Genomic DNA, 21536 nt, shown 5'->3' on the forward strand with positions numbered 1-21536 from the left:
CCCTAATGACAGCAGAGAGGTGTCCACGCAAATAAAATGAACCAAACAGATTTCCCTGAACTTGTTCGGTGTGGGGTTACTGTAGCTAATCCAGTTCTGATACATTCCCCCTGTACAGAGCCAGAACTGTTAGACACTGTTTCATGAATCAGGTTTGAATTATGGCCTCCATCCAGGGTAAAGTTAATCAGAAACTGATGTCTTTGTTCAAGTCTGGCTTATTGTCTTCTTTTCTCCTAGTAGATATTTACCTAATTCACTACCTTCCTAGTGCCTGCACAGCTGCACCAGGGCTCCTGAGATCCCTTTAGTTCAAATCCACCTTCTGCCACTTTAGCACCTTGGCATTTTGTCAGTTTGAGTTGAAGTTCAAAGCCTGACTCCTGGTTTTAGGTGAAGATACTTTATCCCTGCCCCATTCTTCAATGCGTGGCTCTGCAGGTGTCAGGAGCCGCAGGGACTAGGCAGCCTGGTAATTACATTGTTTACCTGCTAGCTTCACACAAAACCAAAGCAATCCCAGGCACGCCACCAAGCAGCCTTCAGGGAAATAGATTCCAAAAAGCTTCACTGAAACCACTTATTTATTGACACTCAGAGACAGTTAATCATTCTGCTGAGCAAGAAACGCTTTGACCAAACAAGGAAAAACCCAGCCTTTCAAACAACTGACCTTTGTCAAAGGTTTATTGAGAAAGGGAAGCTAGAAAAGAGCTGGAGGTGACAGATCCGGGCAGCCTTTGTCACACCCCTTTGTCAGGTGACAGTATCATATGGCAGTGGGTACGAGCTTAAGAAAAAAGAGAAAAGGGAAAAGTTTTCTCTCTCTACAGAATTTGGAATAAAGTTACTATTCCTTTTTATGACTTATAATGTGTACCTTCTTTCTAAAATATATTTTCCTTCTCTCACTTCCGGCTCAGTACACACACACACACACACACACACACACACACACAGGGTCCCACACCTTCATAACATATTTGAATAATACATTCTGCTCGAAATACCCACCATCACAGACATAGTCTTCCTCTTGGACATCTGTTCTAGTTCCCGGATGCCTGGAAGTTCTGAAGATGTGTTCTAGAACTTTCTGTTAGACAGTAAAGAAAACCATTGAGTTCTCTATGGGAGGCTGACGTGTGTAAGGTAATTAGCCCGGTGGTGCCTGGACAGCTCCAGTGATCCAGAGGTGGTGGTGGCCCATAGTGTGAGTGATTGCTGTTATTCACGGAACGGAGAATAAGTATGACATTTTAGGTTCCATTTATTAAAATAGAGCAAGGACCATATGAAATGCTTTGATGGTTCTCAAGTAGCTTTTTTGGCCCAACGGTTAATGAAATACTTCAAAAAGGCAAAAAGAGATACATTGCCATACACTCATGTTCTTTAGTATGAAAATTTTCAAGCTATGGAAAAGCTTAAAGAATCGCACATCTCACCATCTAGAATCTATAATTAATGTAGGTGTCTTTTCTCTATCACGTATCTAACCACCTGGCTATCCACCAATCCCTCTTTTTTTTTTTTTTTTGACTACATCTCAGAGTATGTTACAGACGTCATTTCAGTTCAAACATTTCAGCATGTGTTTGGTTGACTGTGAGTTCAGTTTTTATTTGCCATTCTCTTCCTCTTCTCCTTCACCTTTCCCCCTGCCCTTCCTTCTCCACTTCCTCTGGTGTAATTTACATTCAGTGAAATGCATAAATCCAAGTGTACAGTTTAGTGAGTTTTGGCAACTGCATACAACTGTATCACGCAACTCCTCATCGAGAAATATAGAGAGCGTCATCACCCAGGAAAATTTCCATGCCCCTTCCCAATCAATTCTTGTTTCCACTCCAGTGGAGTCAGTCACTATTCTGATTTTTTTAATCACCATGGCTTAATTTAGCCTATTTAAAACTTATATAAATGACTCATACAGTCTGTAAGAATGTATGTTCTCTTTTGTGTAAGGCTGCTTTTCCTCAGCATGTTCTTGAGTTCCGTATGTGTTGTTGCACATGTCAGCAGTTCATTCTTTTTTCTTGCTCAGTAGTATTTCATTGTATGACCACACCGCAGGGCATTATACTGTTGATGGACATTTGTGTTATTTCCAGTTTGGGACTACTCTGAATAAAGCTGCTATCAACACTCTTGGACAAGTTTTTATGTGGATATATATTTTCATTGCTCCTGGGTAAATACCCCAGGAGGCAAATTGCTGCATCATAGGGTTGCTTCATATCCTTCACAGCCATGCCACCTGTGTTCAGATTTTCTGGGAGCAGCAACCTCCAAATCCATTCAAGTCCAGAACATACCCACCCTGCTTCCTGTCGCTGCTATTCTGGACAATAGCAGAACGAGGGGCAATAACAGTTATTTTAAGTTCTAAATGTTCTCATTTTCCTCCTGCTTGAATAAAGTGTTTTTTTCAACCAGCATGTTAAGACATGTTAGCATTTGGATCAGGGGAAGAAACAGTACTTCGGACGTTGTAGGTAACTCCAGCCCATCGCATTTGTAAGTCAGCACCTATATCACAAATGCTGTTGATGGTAGACTGTCCATCATTTGAATATTCATCATGTATGGTGAGTAGAAGAAAACAACTTGAGGGGCTTCCCTGGTGGCGCAGTGGTTAAGAATCTGCCTGCCAATGCAGGGGACCCGGGTTCGAACCCTGGTCCAGGAAGATCCCACGTGCTGCAGAGCAACAAAGCCCGTGCACCACAACTACTGAGCCCGCGCACCACAACTACTGAATCCCGCGAGCCTAAAGCCCATGCCCGCAACGAGAGAAGCCACTGCAATGAGAAGCCTGTGCACCGCAACAAAGAGTAGCCCCCACTTGCTGCAACTAGAGAAAGCCCACGCGCAGCAACGAAGACCCAGCACAGCCAAAAATAAATAAACTAACTAAAAAAAAACCAACGACAACAACTTGAAAAACCTCTTATCCGTGGGCTACTCTACACATTCAGCCCTCTATATTTGCAGGTTCTGCATCTGTGGATTCAACCAGCTGCAGATCGAAAATATTTGGAAAAAGTTCCAGAAAGTTCCAAAAAGCAAAACTTGAATTTGCCACACACCAGCAACTATTTACATAGCATTTACCTTGTATTTACAATTATTTACATAACATTTATGTTGTATTAGCTATTATAAATAATCTAGAGATAATTTAAAGTATATGGGAGGGTATTTGTAGGTTATATACACATACTCTGCCATTTTATATAAGGGACTTGAATGTCCTCGGATTTTATCAGTAGTATCCATGGGGATCCTGTATCCCCCAGGGATACTGAGGGATGACTGTAGATGATTTCAGGGTCCCTCAACATCACTCAATTGCATGTTTTCTTTAGTCATTTCTCTCTGCCGTCCTCTGCTGCATCCATTTTGAGCCCTGTCCAGTCAGATCTCAGACCTAGTCACCTTCCTCACGCTTAGCACTACTTTAGTGATTCTCAACCAGGGTCACTTTTGCCCCGCAGGTAACAATTTCTTTGATTGTCGTGTGGTCAGGAAGGGTGCTACTAGCATAGTCAAGGCTCCGGAACATCCTACAGTGCAAAAACAGTCCCCTGAAAGAAAGAATTATCCATCCTAAAATATCGCTAGTGCCAAAGTTTAGAAACCCCACTTTACAGGCAAAATAGAAGACATTAGAACAGGCTTCTTAACATGTTTTATGCTATGGACTGCTTTACCAGTCTGTTGAAGCCTATGGACCCCTTTTCAGGATGATATTTTTAAATGCATAAAATAAAATACATAGGACTACAAAGGAACTAGAGTTATCAATTTTTAAAAATTGTGATGTAATGTGCTTTTTTATATTCCATTTTTTAAATTGAAGTGGAGTTGATTTACAATATTTGTTTCAGGTGTACAGCATAATAATTTAGTATTTTTACAGATTATACTCCATTAAAAGTTATTACAAGATAATGGCTATAATTCCCTGTGCTATACAATATATCCTTGTTGCTTATCTGTTTTATACACAGTAATTTGTATCTCTTAATCCCATACCCCTATTTTGCCCCTCCCCACTTCCCGCTCCCCTTTGGTAACCACTAGTTGATTTTCTACATCTGTGAGTCTGTTTCTGTTTTGCATATATAGTCATTTATGTTATTTTTTAGATTCCACATATAAGTGGTATCATATAAGATTTGCTAACTCTGACTTATTCTACTAGGTGTAATATTTGCTAGGTCCATCCGATTGGGACAAATGACAGAATTTCATTCTTTTTATGTCTGACTAATATTCCATTGTGTGTGTGTGTGTGTGTGTGTGTGTGTGTGTGTGTGTGTGTACATCTTCTTTTTTTGTTCATCTATTGATGGACACTTGGGTTGCTTCCATGTCTTGACTATTGTAAATAATGCTGCTATGAACATTGGGGTGCCATGTATCTTTTCGAATTAGTATTTTCTTTTTATTTTTTGTTTTTTGGGTTTTTTTGGATATATACCCAGGAGTGGAATTGCTGGAGCATATGGTAGTTCTGTTTTTAGTTTTTTGAGGAACCTCTATACTGTTCTCCATAGTGGCTGTACCAAGTTACGTTCCCACCAACAGTGTATGAGGGTTCCCTTTTCTCCACATCTTCTCCAACACTTGTTATTTGTAGATTTTTTGATGATAGCCATTCTGACAGGTGTAAGGTGATATCTCATAGCTGTTTTGACTTGTATTTCTCTAATAATTAGTGATCTTGAGCATCTTTTCATGTGCCCGTTACGTCATCTTTGGAAGAACGTCAGTGTGTGTTTCTTTATAAATGTATTACAGAACAAGATCTAACAGGAGTCTAATAAATACCATAGTTATGAGCATAAACAATGTTTTGAGATCTACAATAGCTCTAATGTAATATGAAAATATCTACTTTCTATTAGAGGCGAAGTCACAGGAACTGCCAATGATGCTGTGGTTTGACGCCTACATTCAGAATTGAAGAAAATACTAAATTTAAGTTAGAGGTTAGGTAAGAAGGAGATATGACTTTTACTCATTTAAGTTCACAGATGCCGTGAACCCTATTTAGGAGCTCCTTGAGGCTCTGCATACCTCAGTTTAAAAAACTCCTGCATTTGAGGAGATTGCCATCACATACGTACACACACAAAAATTTATCTACATGTATATCCATCCTTCCTTCCCTCTTAATACAAGAGTAGATGTCCCTCTCAATCAGAGTTCACTTGCAGGAAACAGAAGTCACGTTAGCTATGTCAAGCAAAAGGAAATTTAATACAGGGAATCGAATGCTTACAGTATCCCTGGAAAGGCTTGAGTAGCAGGCTCAATAACACTAAAAACAAAAACGACAACAAGGGCTTCCCTGGTGGCGCAGTGGTTGAGAGTCTGCCTGCCGATGCAGGGGATACGGGTTCAAGCCCCGGTCCGGGAGGATCCCACATGCCACGGAGCAGCTAGGCCTGTGCGCCACAACTACTGAAGCCCACATGCCTAGAGCCTGTGCTCCGCAACAGGAGAAGCCACCACAGTGAGAAGCCCACACACTGCAACGAGAAGTGGCCCCCACTCACCGCAACTAGAGAGAGCCCATGCACAGCAATGAAGACCCAACACAGACAAAAATAAATAAATAAATAAAAAGATCTTTACTCATACCTCTCTGATTCTCTGATTACATTCTTTGTTTAGGCTCCAAGGACTAGAATTTTTGGAGCAAAAATTACTGATATTTTAAAGACTTTTTAACACTGGTTGTTATCATTAAACAAAAAGTTCAACTTACTTGACAAAAGTGTTATACAGTTATTTGCATTTATTTATTTCTGTAGTTGAATAATTTTTCATGTTCATTGGCTTTAGTATTTATTCATTTCTTAATTGGTTGGCCATGTCCTTTGTTATTTTTTTTATGATGTCTTTAATAAATATCCTGTTGAATTATGAACCCTTTTAAAGTTAAAGATAGTAACCCTTTATCATCTGTGTCATAAATGTTGTTCCATTTGATCTTTGCAATTTTTCTCCTCTTAAGGTGAAAAATATTTACTTTTTATGTAATCTGTTAATCTTTTACTTGTGTTTCTTCCAGACCTGTAGTAACTGAAGAGCCCTTCCTTACTCTTAAATTAGATAAATATTCACTTGTATTTCCCTCCAAATATTTTTATTCTCATTTAATTCAGGATCTAACTTTTCCCTAATAACCTGTTGTCCTACCACCATTTATGAAATGATTATAAAAATCCACAGGATCTTACATGTAGAAAAGTCTAAAGATTACACACACACACACACAAATTATAACTATTATGGAATTCAGTGAAGTCACAGGATATAGAATCAACTTTAAAAAATCAGTTGCATTTCTATGTGCTAACAACAAACTATCCAAAAAGGAAATTAAGAAATCTGAGTTAAAGTGGCAGCAAAAAAATAAAATACTTTATTTTTATAGGAATAAGTTTAACCAAGAAGGTGAAAGACCTGTGCACTGAAAACTACAAAACGTTGTTGAAAGAAATAAAGAAGACAGAAATAAACAGAAAGACAGCTCATGTTCATGGATTGGAAGACTTAATATTGTTAAAGTGTCCATACTACCCAATATGATCTACAGATTCAGTGCAATGTCTGTCAAAATCTCAATGGCATTTTTTTAGAGAAAAAGAAAGAACAATCCTAAAATTCATTCAGAACCACAGAAGACCCAGAATAGCCAAAGCAAACTTGAGACAGAAAAAGCTTGAGGTATCACACTTTCTGATTTCAAAATGTGTTACAAAGCTACAGTAACTAAAACAGTATGGTACTGGCATAAAAACAGACATATAGACTAATGGAACAGAATAAAAAGTCCAGAAATAAGTTTATAAATATATGGTGTCTTAGTCCATTCAGGCTGCTATAACAGAATACCATAGAATGGGTGGCTTATAAACAACAGTAATTTATTTCTCACAGTTCTGGAGGCTGGGAAATACAAGATCAAGTTGTTGGGATTGAGTATTTGGTGAGATCTCACTTCCTGGTTCATAGAGAACTGTTTTCTTGCCATAACCTCATGTGGCATAAGGGGCAAGAGAGCTTTCTGTGGTCTCTTTTATAAAGGCACTAATCCCATTCATTAGGGCATACAGACCTATAGTCTACAGCATGAGTTCAACTGATCTTTGACAAGGGTGCCAAGAGTACACAATGAGGAAAAGACAGTTGGGAAAACTGGATATCCACATGCAAAAGAACGAAATTGGACCCTTATCTTAAACCATACACAAAAATCAACTCATAAATGACTAAAGATATAAACCTAAGACCTGAAATTATAAAACTCCGAAAAGAAAACATAACAGAAAACCTTCATGACATTGATCTTGACAATGATTTCTGGGATCTTACACCAAAAGCACAAGAAACAAAAGCAAAAATAGACAAAGGGGACTACCTCAAGCTAAAAACCTGCATGGGGGACTTCCCTGGTGGTCCAGTAGTTAAGAATCCGCCTTCCAATGCAGGGGACACGGATTCGATCCCTGGTCGGGGAACTAAGATCCCACATGCTGCAGGTCAACTAAGCCACAGCTACTGAGCCTGCACGCCACAACTAGAGAGAAACCCACGTGCCACAACGAGAGGTCCCACGTGCTGCAATGAAGATCCTGCGTGCCGCAACTAAGACCCAACACAGCCAAAAATAAAATTAATTAATATTTTAAAATTTTTTTAAATAATAAATAAAAGCTGCATAGCAAAAGAAATGACAGAGAGAAAGGCAACCTATGAAATGGGAGAAAATATTTGCAAACCATAAATCTGATAAGGAATTCATATTCTTTGGGGTTTTTTTAGGTAAAAATAGCTCACAACTAAACAGTACTACTTCCATAGGATGACAGTCTTTTTATTAATTTCTTTAAATGTAAATTACACATACTATAATATGATACACTAACATTCTGTTTAATATAGTGGTTTAACCTATAAAAGTTTTAGTATAAACAGAAAAATGAATGTGAAAAATAAGATTCCATTCTTAGATGAGAGAATTGTGGGTGACTATAAGGTATGTTACATAACTTTTGACTTTGAGAAGCATATCAATGTTTTTTTTTTTTTTCATTTTAACTTCAACAAACGAGCTCCTTCTCTGTATGCCAGATATTGTTGAGGACCTGGGATAACAAAAAAGGATGAGGGCGTGTCCTTAAACCAGTCCTTGGACTCCTTGACTTGGCACTAGTACAGAGTTTGTCCATCCCCTCCAGAGTGCCAAATACATCTGGCAACCAAAGGAAAGCTTCAGCGTCAGATACTAAATGTTAGTGCAAATGAATGTAACCTGAGATTTTGCCAAACAAGCTTCCTATGGTCAGTGAGCAATATATTCCTTGACTTTTCGAGATTGACTTGACCAAATCTGTCATGGGAAAGTCTATCCTCTTAGAGCTTCCATCATCCTGAAGACCAGGTTACATAAATAAAGACTAGGTTAAAGAGAGAGAGAGAGAGCGCCCATGCAAGTGCACGCCAGCCATGAACCCAAGACCCCTATAAATCAGTTACGTTCTTTGCATCTATTTTTAGAGAAAATATATCAAGGCACTGTTTTCAGTGTTCTACGGGTGTTAACACGTATACTTCTAACAGCTACATGGAATATATATTTATGGACGAAGAATTCAGGGCATAGAGAGATTAAGTGATTTACCAGTCACCAAGCTAGGAAGAAATCACCTTCACGATCCTCGTATTTCTCTTTAATTCAAAGTTCCATACCCGGCCCTCCCCACTTTAGTGTTGGTTTTGTTGAAGGACTCGCCATGTTCTTCCTTGGCACATGCTAGAGAGGATGCGAGTGACTTGGCTATGCTACCAAGATTAACATTGACTTGAGCACAAATCTCCACCAGAGTATGTAGCGCTTTCCTTTTTCTCCCCACCCCCCAAGTTCTCAAGCCAAGTTTAACTCCCTGAGATGGATAAATATTAACTTTGAGGTCCTCGTCACAGTGCGTGCGTCACAGGCCAGGGTCTAACCAGCAGGGAACTTTAGTCTCTTCCTGTGTCTCCTCTCACATGGACAGAGGAAGACAGAAATGCAGCCTCAGGTGTTTTTCTACAAATCGGTAGATGGTTGAGCCGCCTTGTTCTCCTTCATTTGGTAGTATCGGATTGTATCTTTGCAGATATGTGGATAATACATATGAATTTTTAATGATCAAATAATCAAGAGAGTTCCACTATTGATTATCAGATCTCTGTATGTTTATGTTCACAAGTCCAGACACGTACAAAGAGATACAAAAAACATACACGTGTAGAGGTCAAGGGACCATAGCAGTTATGTAGTCCAAGCCTCTCAATTTATTAAAAAGGAAAGTAAACACCCAAAATATTTACCAAAATCACATAGATGTTATTTTGAAAAAGCAGTCACATGTTAGCTCTCTATATACTGTTACTTTTTTTTTTTTTTTTTTTTTTGCGGTACGCGGGCCTCTCACTGCTGTGACCTCTCCCGTTGCCGAGCACAGGCTCCGGACGCGCAGGCTCAGCGGCCATGCCTCACGGGCCCAGCCGCTCCGCGGCACGTGGGATCTTCCCGGACCGGGACACGAACCCGTGTCTCCTACATCGGCAGGCGGACTCTCAACCACTGTGCCACCAGGGAAGCCCCTATACTGTTACATTTTAAATTATCTTTTTAAATTTTCATCAAAGTTATGTATATCAGGGTACAATTTTTAAAACCTGCTAGTTCTACGAGGTTTCATACAAGAAAGAACAGGTCCCAGACCCTGCTCCTTATTTCCCTCCCCAGAAAGACCACTTTTCTGCCTCCATATGCCTAATGGCAAGTAAGTGTTGCCACCTCCTGCTTTTTCAGTTTGAGGCACCGCACATTAGCTTTCACCTTTGAACATGAGGACTTAGCTCTTTATTCTCCTGGTCTATACCATGTGCAATTGGCATCCTCACAGTATAGTTATATCTCAGTTTTGATTAGAAAAGTATTCAAAATTTACATTATTATGACTATATGTGCTATTCAGAAATGGGGCCTATACTAAACTATTTTTTTCCTATCAGCACAACTTATCCCTGGAGTTAATAATTTTCTTTTTACTTGTTTATTTATTTTTGTCTGTTTGTGTGTGTGTGTGTGTGTGTTTTATGTACTTAACATTCATCCAGTACTGAAATATTTGCCAGTTGTCTAGATATTCTCTGAAGGTGCTTCGTGATTCTATCAGTTTCATATCAGGTGTTATGTCAATTATGTCAAGTTTCATGCGTCTGAAGAAGTCTCTCTCAGAAACCGCTGACCTGCTCATCTGGACTGGTTGCCCCCTCTGCCTGGTTATCTGAGGTCTTCTGCATTACCATCCAGAGTCCCTTTACTTTTCTCCTGTGTCAGAGCTATTTCCTAGACCTCACATCTTTTTTTTTTTCTTCCTTGTTTTATTCCTTCATTTTCATGGACCACATCCTACAGTACCTCCTTAAGAAAAAGCATATGGAGGTTTAAAGTTATGTAAGAACTTGCCTGTCTAAAATGTCAATACCTCACTTGACTGATAGCATGATTGCATAGAGAGTTCTATGTTGGAAGTTATTTTCAAGCAAATATTTTTTCTTCAGAATTTTGAAGATATTGCTCCATTGTTTCCTTATCCACAGTATGGCTGTTGAAAAGTATTCTAATACCAACCACCATTTCAATTCCCAGTCCTTTATACATATATAAAACTGTATTTTCTTCTCTGAAAGTTGGTTGAATATATTGAGAAATCTCACAATGATATTCCTCAGTGCCAGTTGTTTGTTTGTGTTTTTAATCCACTGCACTGAACACTCAGTGAGCCTTTTAAGTCTAGAAAATCTACCCTCCCGTTTTGGGGAATTTTCTCGAATTATTTTGTTGATGTTTCTTCTTCTGTGGGTGTTTTGTTTTACTTTCTAGATCTCCTGGCATTCCTGGATTATTTATCTGCTTTTCTTATTCTTCCTCTCCTGTTACCTATTTCTTTGTCTTTTCACTCCAATTTCTTAATTTTAACTTAGATTCCTTCAATTGAAGTTTTTATTTATGCTGTCAAGTTTTTAATTCCTAAGAGGCCTTTTTTTGTTCTCTGAATGCTCTTTTTTTTAACAGTATCATTTTCTTGCTTCATGAGACAACGTATTTCTCTTATCTCTATGAGTTTTTTAATAATAATTTTTGAAATTTTCTTTTTACTCCGCAGTTCCTGATCTCTCCGCATTGTTTTTTTGGTTTTCTTCAGCTATTTGATAATCATTAGTGTTCTCAGATATAAGAGTAAGGAACTAAAAACTGAAGTTCCGAATAAGAATGTGAGGGTGGGGAGAAGGTTGCACTTCCTGATGATGACTTTCCTTGTAGTGAGCTGGCTGAGCCAGCTGTTAGGGAACTTCTACGGTCAGCATCTTTAGGGCTTTCGTCATGTGTTGGCCAGATCCCCTAAGAAAATACCTGCAAACTCTTGCCCAGAGGGTAAGGGCCTGGCTGCCAGTGTTTGTTTAGGAGATTGAGGGTGAGAAGTAGACTGGAGGAATCCTGGGATGCTTCGTGCCTATTTACTCCATCCTCCTATCTTTATATGGTCCCCACCCTGAATATTGCCTGGACATCCCCAGTTTCAGAGACCCGAGGCACCTACTGCTGCTAGAAGACAGGTGGATGAGTGGCCACGAACTCAGTGGACCTGAAAAAGCTGACCCAGAAGCTGGAAGCGGGACAGATGAGCCCCACCAGTGTTCAGGGCAGGGTCCTGCCAGGGCTCCAGGAGTAGCAGCAGCAGCGCCTCAGGCTGAGAGGAGGCTGAGGCCAGAATGGCAGCAGCGGCTGAACTTGGTTTAACAAGCAGCTGGTACCCTACCTCCTTTTGCTACTGCAAGCATCTGGGCGGCAGCATCCCCTCCACCTCAGCAGAAGCCTGGAAAAGCATCCTGCGGTGAGGGCAAAAGAGAGGGCCGTGAATTTGAGAGGTGTGCCTTTCTGGCTTGGGGTCTTTCCTAAGGTGTCTGGCTGTGGCTTCAGTCACAGGCTTGACTGGCACTGGAGGATGTACCTCCAAGGTGGGTCAGGTGGGTTCCTCCCCACGGGGCCTCTCCACTGCGTCAGTGTCCTTACAGCAGGGCAGCTGGCTTCCTTCAGACTGAACCACTTGAGAGACCGTTACAGAAGCAATCATGCCTTCTCTAACCTAACACTGGCAGTCACACATCATCATTTCTGCCATGTTTTATTGAACACGCAGCCTTGATTCAGTGTGGGAAGAGGACTGCAATAGGATGTGATGCCAGGAGGCGAGGATCACGGGGTCCCAGCTGGGAAGCTGGCTACCACACCTAAAACCATTCTGTGATGACTTCTTATCTTTTACTGCTTAGTGAAGAGAGGAGTATTTTTAATGAAACGAAGGTTAAATAGATACCCTCTTCTGAAGTGTATCTAAGGCAAATGACGGAGGTGATATTGAGAGAGGCCAAAGCAGTAATCCCCCGTGGAGAGCCCAAGAAGAGTGAATGAGCACAGTGGGTTCCAGAAGAGGGTGAGGAAGGACCCTGGGTACTAGGAAAGGAAGGAAAGGAAGGGAAAGGCCAGAGGACTTGAGCCTCTCTGATGATTCAAGGCATCCGGATTTAAGTTGGAGTAATTACAGGCACCACATTTACAATTCCGAAATGTGTTCAGCCCAAAGAAACTAAAACGGGAGAATAGAGAGAAAGAGATGATTCATTTCAATTCTACAAGCATTTGTGTGTTTCCTCTGGGATAGGAAAATAACATAAAAATAACATAAAATAACATCAACAGAAAGTATTTACTGTTACAAGTTACCCTTTGGGTCTGTGCTAAAACTCTCCAATTACAAGTTTCCCTTCACTTTTGTGAGTGTGTGTGTGTTTTTCTTTGTATTTCCTGAGCAGAGATGAAATAGTGATTTGGGGAGCCAGGTAATAATGTTTCATATACTCAAGAAATCTGACTGTGACCTGGCCCGCTCGTCTTTCACTCACATTTGAAAAGTGCTTCTCTATTAGAGAGGAAGCAGCTTCCTGACGGATCCATGTGTGTCCAGGAAAGCAGTCTTTTACAGTGATCCCGCCACTATCTTAACAATAAACAGTTATATTCAAGGCATTAATTTAGGACCTTTGTATGCCTTATCTCTAATCCTTATAATCGCACTAGAAACAGCATCATCCCCATTCTACAGGTGAGGAAACTGAGTAATGTCTCTGAGTCATGTGACTGTGCTGAAGTCATTTCCTCCCTCCCTAAGTGTTAATACTCTACTGAGAACCTAATGCCCAACATCCCACCCCTGGAGATTGATTAACTCTCAGCAGGGGAAGTTGGGCCTGGGGTCACTGCTAATCGGAGGTTAGTGGTGTGTGCCTGAGGGAAAATTGTCTGAGAAATGCGTTTGCCCTTCAGGCCAGAACCCTGAAAGCTTGTGCTGGAGCCACCAGGACTGGCTGAGGAATTTTGGAATTTCAGAAATGTTGTGAGGTGATACGAAAAGTTGAATTCTATTAAAGTATAATTAAAGTAAAAACAAAGTTAATAAATACTCAAAACTCATCACTTCCTAATTATTTTACTGTTTTCTGTGTTCTTGAGGGTATCTACATCTATCATATCTGTGTGGTAGAAACACTCTGTAATGGTGTAAAACCGTACATCTCTCCAGCTTTGTGTTCAGGGACCTAACGTTGCTAGCTTGAAATCAGCCATGACGGAAGCATTTACACCATGGAAAGTGGCGAATGCTATAAAGCCGGGCTTGATTTAATAGGTGGTTGCCTGACGACACTTATGACTATGATGAAGAAAATGTTAATGCAAGTTAAATGTGAAAGTTTGCTGAGTCTGTAGCTTTTACATGAGGATAACCCAAAAAATTCCTGGAGGAAGTTTTCTTCCAGTATTTAAAAGCTGTTGTCTGATTCAGCAAAGAACTAGTCATTAACAACCAAGTGAAATTCCAAGAAATGTATTCCTTTTCTCACTTTTGTCTAACTTATTAACTCAAATGAAAATGTCAACTAACATTCAAATCAGATCTATGCTTACTGGCAAAAGAGTCTGGCAAAACTCAGTTAAAGCATTCTGTGAAAATAAGTTGTCCCTATGGAATTCGTTATAAAAAGAAACTGTTGGGGTTTTTTTGTTTTTTTGCGGTATGCGGGGCTCTCACTGTTGTGGCCTCTCCCGTTGCGGAGCACAGGCTCCGGACACTCAGGCTCAGCAGCCATGGCTCACGGGCCCAGCCGCTCCGCGGCATGTGGGATCTTCCCGGACCGGGGCACAAACCCACATCCACTGCATCGGCAGGTGGTCTCTCATCCACTGCGCCACCAGGCAAGCCCTGGGGTTTTTATTATTACTTATAAACTGTGTGCTACACATGCTTTATTTATAATAAACTTTTTTTTTTTTCTGTAGAACCAGTTGTTAAACATTGCCAGTGCACCACTGTCTGTGGGGTATAATTGGTCTACAAGTTTTGCACCTGCTAGAACCACAGAGCAAAGTTCTTGCATTCCCCCAAAGCACTGGCACAATTTTGAACATAGTTGAAATAGGAATACAGTTTTTTTATCCCATTGTTAAAAAAGAGAAGCTAAAAAGCATGCCAAGTTCTTCTGGTGTTAAATTTATTGCATTAGTCCACTGGCGAGAGGGAACACTGTCAAGAAATCTTCAGACTACCCCAAAGCAGGTTACAGATAAATGTCTCCTCATGGATTTTGTTTCCATGCATCTATGTACCTTTTATTGCTAATGAAGATTGTAGGATCCTTTTCCAGCTATCTCTGGTTTAAGCAGCAGTATTTTTTCCCCCAAAGACAGTAAGTTAATACACTTTATGTGTTACTATATCAGGCTAAGAAAACATTAAGGATTGAAAATTTGGGAATTTAAGCCAGTCTCATATTTACTTAGTTGAGTGAATTACAAGTAGGTTAAGAGCGTATCAATTTCTGGTTTTGTTTTCCTTCTACCCTGTACCACTCTCTAGAAATACTCTAGAAATCTGTGGATTGTTATGCATATTTTTGTATGCTCAGTTACTTAAATCTACTTTAATTGGTTTTGGACTGTTTCCACAAACTGGGTTTTCCATGTTGCACTCCACACTGTGGGAAGTGGGGCTTGCTGTTGATTTTAGCTTACACATAAGCAAATTTCCTTTGGCCAAATGTTTTCATTTTCTTTGAGCAAACTTTAATATGCAAAATTTTGAAAACTGCCATCCTTCCTACCTTAATCTCACGGACATCTAATATCTATTAATGGAAAACAAGGAAGGAAAAAAACAATAGCTAGGGACACTTCCAATATTTTCTGGAAAATTGCTTACATATGATTAGGAATGCTTAAGTGGCAGAGATAAAAATAATAACTGGGCAAGATATATCTGACTCAGGTTCGTACAGGCATCTTGATGGAGACAGATGATGTCTGCAGAGTTCTTGGTTCCCTTAGAAAAGTAGGTGGATTGCCAAGTAACGGTGGGAAATACTTACAGTGCACGTTTTCTGGGTGATTATTAGGCAGCATTTTTTTCTGGTTTTGATGTTAAGAATATGTCAGGTTCTTTATTTTCTTGGGACGTCCATTTTACCTAACTTATCAGAACTGATACTGAGAGGAAACCTTGAGGAAGTTTTTGATCTCTTGGGATTTTGTTGTTAGTTGGAAGAGAAGCAATGTTGGTTTTTGGTATTTGTGTGTGTGTGTATCAGTGGCATTTAAGGAAGCAAGATGAAATAGGTAGTCCATACAGAAGTACCTCTCTCTTTTTTTTTTTTGTTTTTTAGCTTTTGAAGATCACTGCTCCAAGAAACATACAATTTAAATACAAGGTCATTTGGCTGCCGTCTGAGCAGAATAGATAGATAATGCTTTTCCTGGAGATTGAGTGCACACATCGATGTTATAGCTTCATGAAGTCTAGGAACTTAAGTCACGAGAACCCATGTCCAGGAAGCTCCTGGGAATCCATTCTAGTGTGGCCACAGTTGGGGTGTCTTCTGAACCTCGAAGCCATTCCTTGAATTCAGCTCCCTTTAATCAAACCATACTGCCCTGGATCTAGTAATATGAGGCCAAACGTTTAGGGCCAGCTGGTTAACAAATACTTATTGAGCTCCCACTACATGCCTGGTGCTGGATTGAGCACCAGGCAGTTTCCTTATGGGATTTACATTCTAGCACAGAACAGGCTTAGAAGTGGGTGAAAATTCTATCCGTTATTCATCTAAAATCAGTCGAATGTATGTCAAGCACGCTGCTACACACTAAGGAGGCAACTGTGAAAAATTCAGAGTCCCTTGTATGCGAGGTATGGCAGGTACTGTGGGAGCTCAGAACCAGGACCACTAGTTCATAGGGAACTACTGCTGGTGATTTACTTCCAGGGGGGAGAGAGCTCAGGGCAGTCCCAGTAAAAACTCCCAAAGCGTGAAAGAACTGAGGATTTCTCCTCATTATCCGACCCACCACTGTTTGGGGGATTTTTGCAGATGGGGCACGGGGGCCACAGTGATACCAAGAGCAGGAGAGGGAGGAACAGGAGGTGGGAAGGGGTGTCGGAAGCAGATTCCAGTGTCCCTTTTCCCCTCCCTCTGGGTCTTCCCTGAAGTGCCCTCCCACTTCTGTCCAACTCAGCCTGTTTTCCTGATCTTCTTTTAGGTCTGCCATGGGTGCCTGGTCAAAGATCAGAAAATCACTTCATTTTGATTCCACATTTGCTGTGAACTAAAGATCAGTATTTCAGCACATGTGCTTTTTCTCACAGTAACTCTGATAGGAAAGGGACATCATCATCATCATAGCCACTTTATGAAGGAGGACACTGGTGGCCTCTGCGTGAGTGACTTTTCTGGGTCCACAGTTAAATGTGGCAGTGCTGGGCTTCCCTGGTGGCACAGTGGTTGAGAGTCCGCCTGCAGATGCAGGGGACGCGGGTTCATGCCCCGGTCTGGGAAGATCCCACATGCCGCTGAGCGGCTGGGCCCGTGAGCCATGGCCACTGAGCCTGCGCGTCCGGAGCCTGTGCTCCGCAACGGGAGAGGCCACAACAGTGAGAAGTCCGCGTACCGCAAAAAAAAAAAAAAAAAAAATGTGGCGGTGCCAAGCCTGGAGCCACATATCCTGGGACTTTGGGTCCCAGTCAACAGAATGTGGCAGCTTCAGGGTCAGTCAGAGCTCAAATATTGGTGCTCCCACTAGCTCACCAGAGGATAAAAGGCAGATTGCTTAACCTCTTTAACCTTTGCTTTCTCCCCTAATAAATGGGCTGAAAAATAGTATCTACCTCCTAAGGTGGTTGTGAGGGTTAAATGAGATAATGCACATAAAGTGCTTGATGCATGTAGTAAGCACTCAGTAAATATTATAATTCCATTATGAATAATAGGTACTAAATAAGCTTCTGTGGTAACAAATTGAATGAGACACAGCACCAGCCAGAGAGACAGACATCTACATAACTGACCACAAGGCCAAGGGATAGACTCTGAGTAAGCAGTTGGTTGGTATAGATGGTTCCATTTGGAGATGGGGACCAGGGGTCCAAAAGTCTCCACAGAGCAGATCGTAATGGTACTCTGACCCAGGAGGTAGAATTTCACTCGCCTTGCAAAGGTGAGCCCAGCTAATGAGACACAATTGTATTAGTTATCTATTGTTGTGTAACAAAGTACCCCCTCCCCACCCCCTGCATTAGCAGCTTAAAACAGCAAACATTTGTTATCTCACAGGAACCCAGGCACAGTTTAACAGGGCACCGCTGGTTCAAGGTCTCTCGTGGGGTTATAGTCAAGCTGTTGGCCAGGGCCGTGTTCATCTCCTGGCTGCATATGAGCTAGAGAACCTGCTTCCAAGCTCCCTCAGGTGCCCATTGGCAGGCCTCCAAAGACCCACTGCCAAGTTCACTCACATGGCTCTGGCATGGCTTGGTTCCTCCTCATCTGCTTTGTTCATCCTGTAGAGCCAGAGTCAGCACTTTTTCTGTAGAGGGCCAGAGAGTCAATATGTTAGGCTTTGTGGGTCGTACGACATCTGTAGCGACTACTCAACACTGCTGTGTAGCTCGAAAGCAACCATAGACAACTCATAAATGAATGGGCATAGCTGTATTCCAGCAAAACTTTACTTAGCAAAAACAGGTGGCCTGACCCCTGCTCTAGATCTCTACAAGGACAGCAGCATGGTGTAGCAAAAATAATACTGGCAGCGGACTTCGCTGGTGGTCCAGTGGTTAAGAATCCGCTTTCCAATTCAAGGGACGCTGGTTCGATCACTGATTAGGGATCTACAGGAGGAACAAACTAAGATCCCACGTGCCGCAGGACAACTAAGCCTGCACACCTCAACTACTGAGCCCATGTGCTCTGGAGCCTGCAAGCCACAACTAGAGAGCCCGTGCACCACAACGAAAGACCCCTCATGCCACAACGAAGATCCCATGTGCCACAACTAAGACCTGACACAGCCAAATAAATAAATAAATAAATATATTTTTAAAATAAATTTTAAAAAGTAATACTGGCAGTCACAGCCTCTCAGGGCTGCAGTTCCCAATCTGTAACACATGTGGGCTAGAGTAATATTTTCTCAGGGCCTTCCCACCCCAAAATGCTGTGACTCTAACTTTAATTTTTTTTTTTTTTTTTTTGCGGTATGCGGGTTCTTACTGCTGTGGCCTCTCCCGTTGCGGAGCACAGGCTCCGGATGCGCAGGCCCAGCGGCCATGGCTCATGGGTCCAGCCGCTCTGCGGCATGTGGGATCCTCCTGGACCGGGGCACGAACCCGTGTCTCCTGCATTAGCAGGCGGACTCTCAACCACTGTGCCACCAGGGAAGCCCTCTAACTTTGATCTTTATTCACAGCAGTTTAATAGCCATTTATTTGTTCTCATTGTCTCTCTCTACTAAGACTAATAGCTTAGCCAGGGTGTCAAAACACTTCACAAATCTCACTGTAGAATGGGAGAAATTTAGCGAGGGACAGCTTAATTGACATGTTCAAGTCCCTCCTTTAATACATGTAGTCTCAGTCAGTCGTGGCGTGGCTGGCCAGCTTGGGGCAGAGAGTGATGGCCTCTTGGCAGCAGGGCCCTTGCCTGCCTACACAAGCAAAGAGAGGCCCAGGAGCTGGAGGACCAGTAGCATCCTAATAAAATCTGCTAGTGATTGATTGCTTACCTGTGCCGATACCATGTATGTAATCCATGGGATAACAGCTCTTAGGTTCTTAAGATGCATATATTTAAGGAATCACAAATAGTGGAGTCTCTACAACAGGTACATGAGAGTTGACTCCCTGCCCCTGAAAATTTCTCTTGAAGTAATTGCACAGAAACCTATCGCTAACTTTTCTTTTTTGCATTACGCTTACAGTGAATATACAACCTGTTTTTTTTAGAACAACCATAATGTCAGATCAAGGTCACTCAGAGGTTGAAAGAGGCCTGGATTACTTTGTTGTTGTTGTTTCCAAGGCTACTGATATATTTAAGAAGTAAAATAATGACAAAGCAGGATTATGAACATTGAAGAATATTTTAAATGCTTATCTGTACAGATTTGCAATACTGCACACATGCATAAAGGTGATAAAATTTTCCTATTCTCAAGGTAAAGTATTAGTTCACAGGGAACTGCTCGTGATTTACTATGGAAACGTCGGGCTGAAGTTCAAAGCTGTGTGATGACCATTGTTTTCTTTCAATCCTCTCCGTGTAGCTCTGGGCGTATATTTGGAGATACTCGTCAAGAGTCTACATTGAGGCCCTTCATGAATGGGAAGCCCAGGTTAGTTGACCTCCTGTGTCCCATATTCCCACAGTTCCTACCTGCCCCCATGACGATAGGCTTGATGACATGAATCCTGTCATATTGAAGACTTCATGGTGTGAATAAAAAAGCTTGAACTTTGAATCCTGGCTCCACCATTTACTAGTTGTGTAACCTTATATGAATTAGTTAAGCTTAATAAACCAGTCTCCATATTCATAAGATGGAGCTAGTAATGCTTATGTCACAGAGTTGCTGGGAAGAAAATGAAATAATGAGCGTCAAGTACCAAACACATACTGGATATTCAAATGTCAGATACTATCACTACCACCACCACAACCACCACCACCCCCACACACACACACACTCTCTCACTCACTCACACATCAGATCCAGAGCCCAAGTTTGGGTTTTGAACATCTGTTGAGTGTAACTACACTGCCTTCCTGGGCCCAGTGAAGAGTCCTATGCCCACAGCTTCCCTGAGCTCCCGTTCACAAGTGAACTGACAGCCCCACAGCTGCGGTGACTTGGCCCACAGGCTCTGCCTCCATTTCATCCCCTCACCTGCCCTTGGTGAATGAAGGTGTGAGAGACAGTATGCAGCTCTGAGACACACTTCTTAGGCCACTTATGTGAGAAAACTGAGAATAGGACTTTATAAGTAGAAAAGGTAATATCCAAAGGGCATTGGAGCACCTACATGTTTACAGGATGACTGTCAGCCGTTTCTCCTGGGGTCTCTGCTGTTAAGAGGGACGCACCTTAAGCCTCTGCCTGGGAAGAGCTTGTGCCGCAAAGAGAGAGAAAAAAAGATTAACTTAATAGAAGTTAAAAATTTGCGTCTGATTCCCTAGCATCTATTGTTCAGGGTCTTTAAGTGTTTGGGAAGAGAGGATTTCTGCCTGTATAGGTAATTGCTGGGCAAGTTTTCCTTGGTCTTTTACCCATATAGAGCTCTGAATTTGAAGAGCAGTGATGCCTTGCAGATCCAGCATTTCCTGGTTTATGATGGAGAAACAGCCTCCTGGCTGTCTCTAATGACTGGGTCCTATAGATCATCTTTACTTTGTATCAGAAGAAAATTAGGAAATGGAAAGGCAAGAAAATCAAAATCATGTCACACGTTACAGTTATGTAAAGTTTATAGTCAGCACCATAGACACTGAACTTGGAAACTGCAAGGAGGGTAACTTTACTGAAAAAGGAAAGTTCCAAAAATGTTAAGCGATAGAGAAAAATGGTTAATTAGCTGGCATAATATATCTTCCATTATTAATTATATAATAATTAATTGGAATAATTTGCAGCCATTTAAAAATATCATTGTGGGGACTTCCCTGGCGACCCAGTGGTTGAGACTTCGCCTTCCAAGGTAGGGGGTGCAGGTTCAATCCCTGGTCAAGGAGTTAAGATCCCACATGCCTTGTGGCCAAAAAACCAAAAAAACATAAAACAGAAGCGATATTGTAACAAATTAAATAAAGACTTTTAAAATGGTCCACATCAAAAAAATCTTTAAAAAAAATTTTAAAAATAAAACAATCATTATGAACATTATGGATTGTCATGGGAAAGGCTTGAAACATAATGTTAAAGGGGAAAATAGCAGGACGTGAAGTTGTTTATATATTGTGTAAAACAGGTATGCAGTTCTTGGATTGGAAGAGTCAACACTGTGAAAATGACTATACTACCC

At 41.3% G+C, this 21536-nt stretch overlaps 1 protein-coding gene and 1 pseudogene across 3 annotated transcripts in view; both read left to right on the forward strand.

Annotated features, from left to right (window-relative positions):
- The window catches only part of C5H4orf19 (chromosome 5 C4orf19 homolog), an 82500-nt gene that overhangs the window by 32752 nt on the left and 28212 nt on the right, over nt 1-21536 (forward strand). The window contains exons 1-2 of one of the 3 annotated variants that reach the window (XM_060299234.2): nt 11898-11972; nt 19784-19852. The exons of 1 other annotated variant lie outside the window; for it this stretch is intronic. The gene's annotated coding sequence lies outside the window, so the exon portion shown is untranslated. Of the gene's footprint in view, nt 1-11897; nt 11973-19783; nt 19853-21536 lie in introns of those variants that run through there. One more of the 3 variants, XM_060299233.1, reaches the window with a different exon arrangement.
- Nucleotides 1-21536, forward strand: part of LOC115865929 (CDGSH iron-sulfur domain-containing protein 2 pseudogene) — a 79173-nt pseudogene that overhangs the window by 32702 nt on the left and 24935 nt on the right.

Source organism: Globicephala melas, chromosome 5, assembly GCF_963455315.2.
Source record: "Globicephala melas chromosome 5, mGloMel1.2, whole genome shotgun sequence".
Lineage (NCBI taxonomy): Eukaryota > Metazoa > Chordata > Mammalia > Artiodactyla > Delphinidae > Globicephala > Globicephala melas.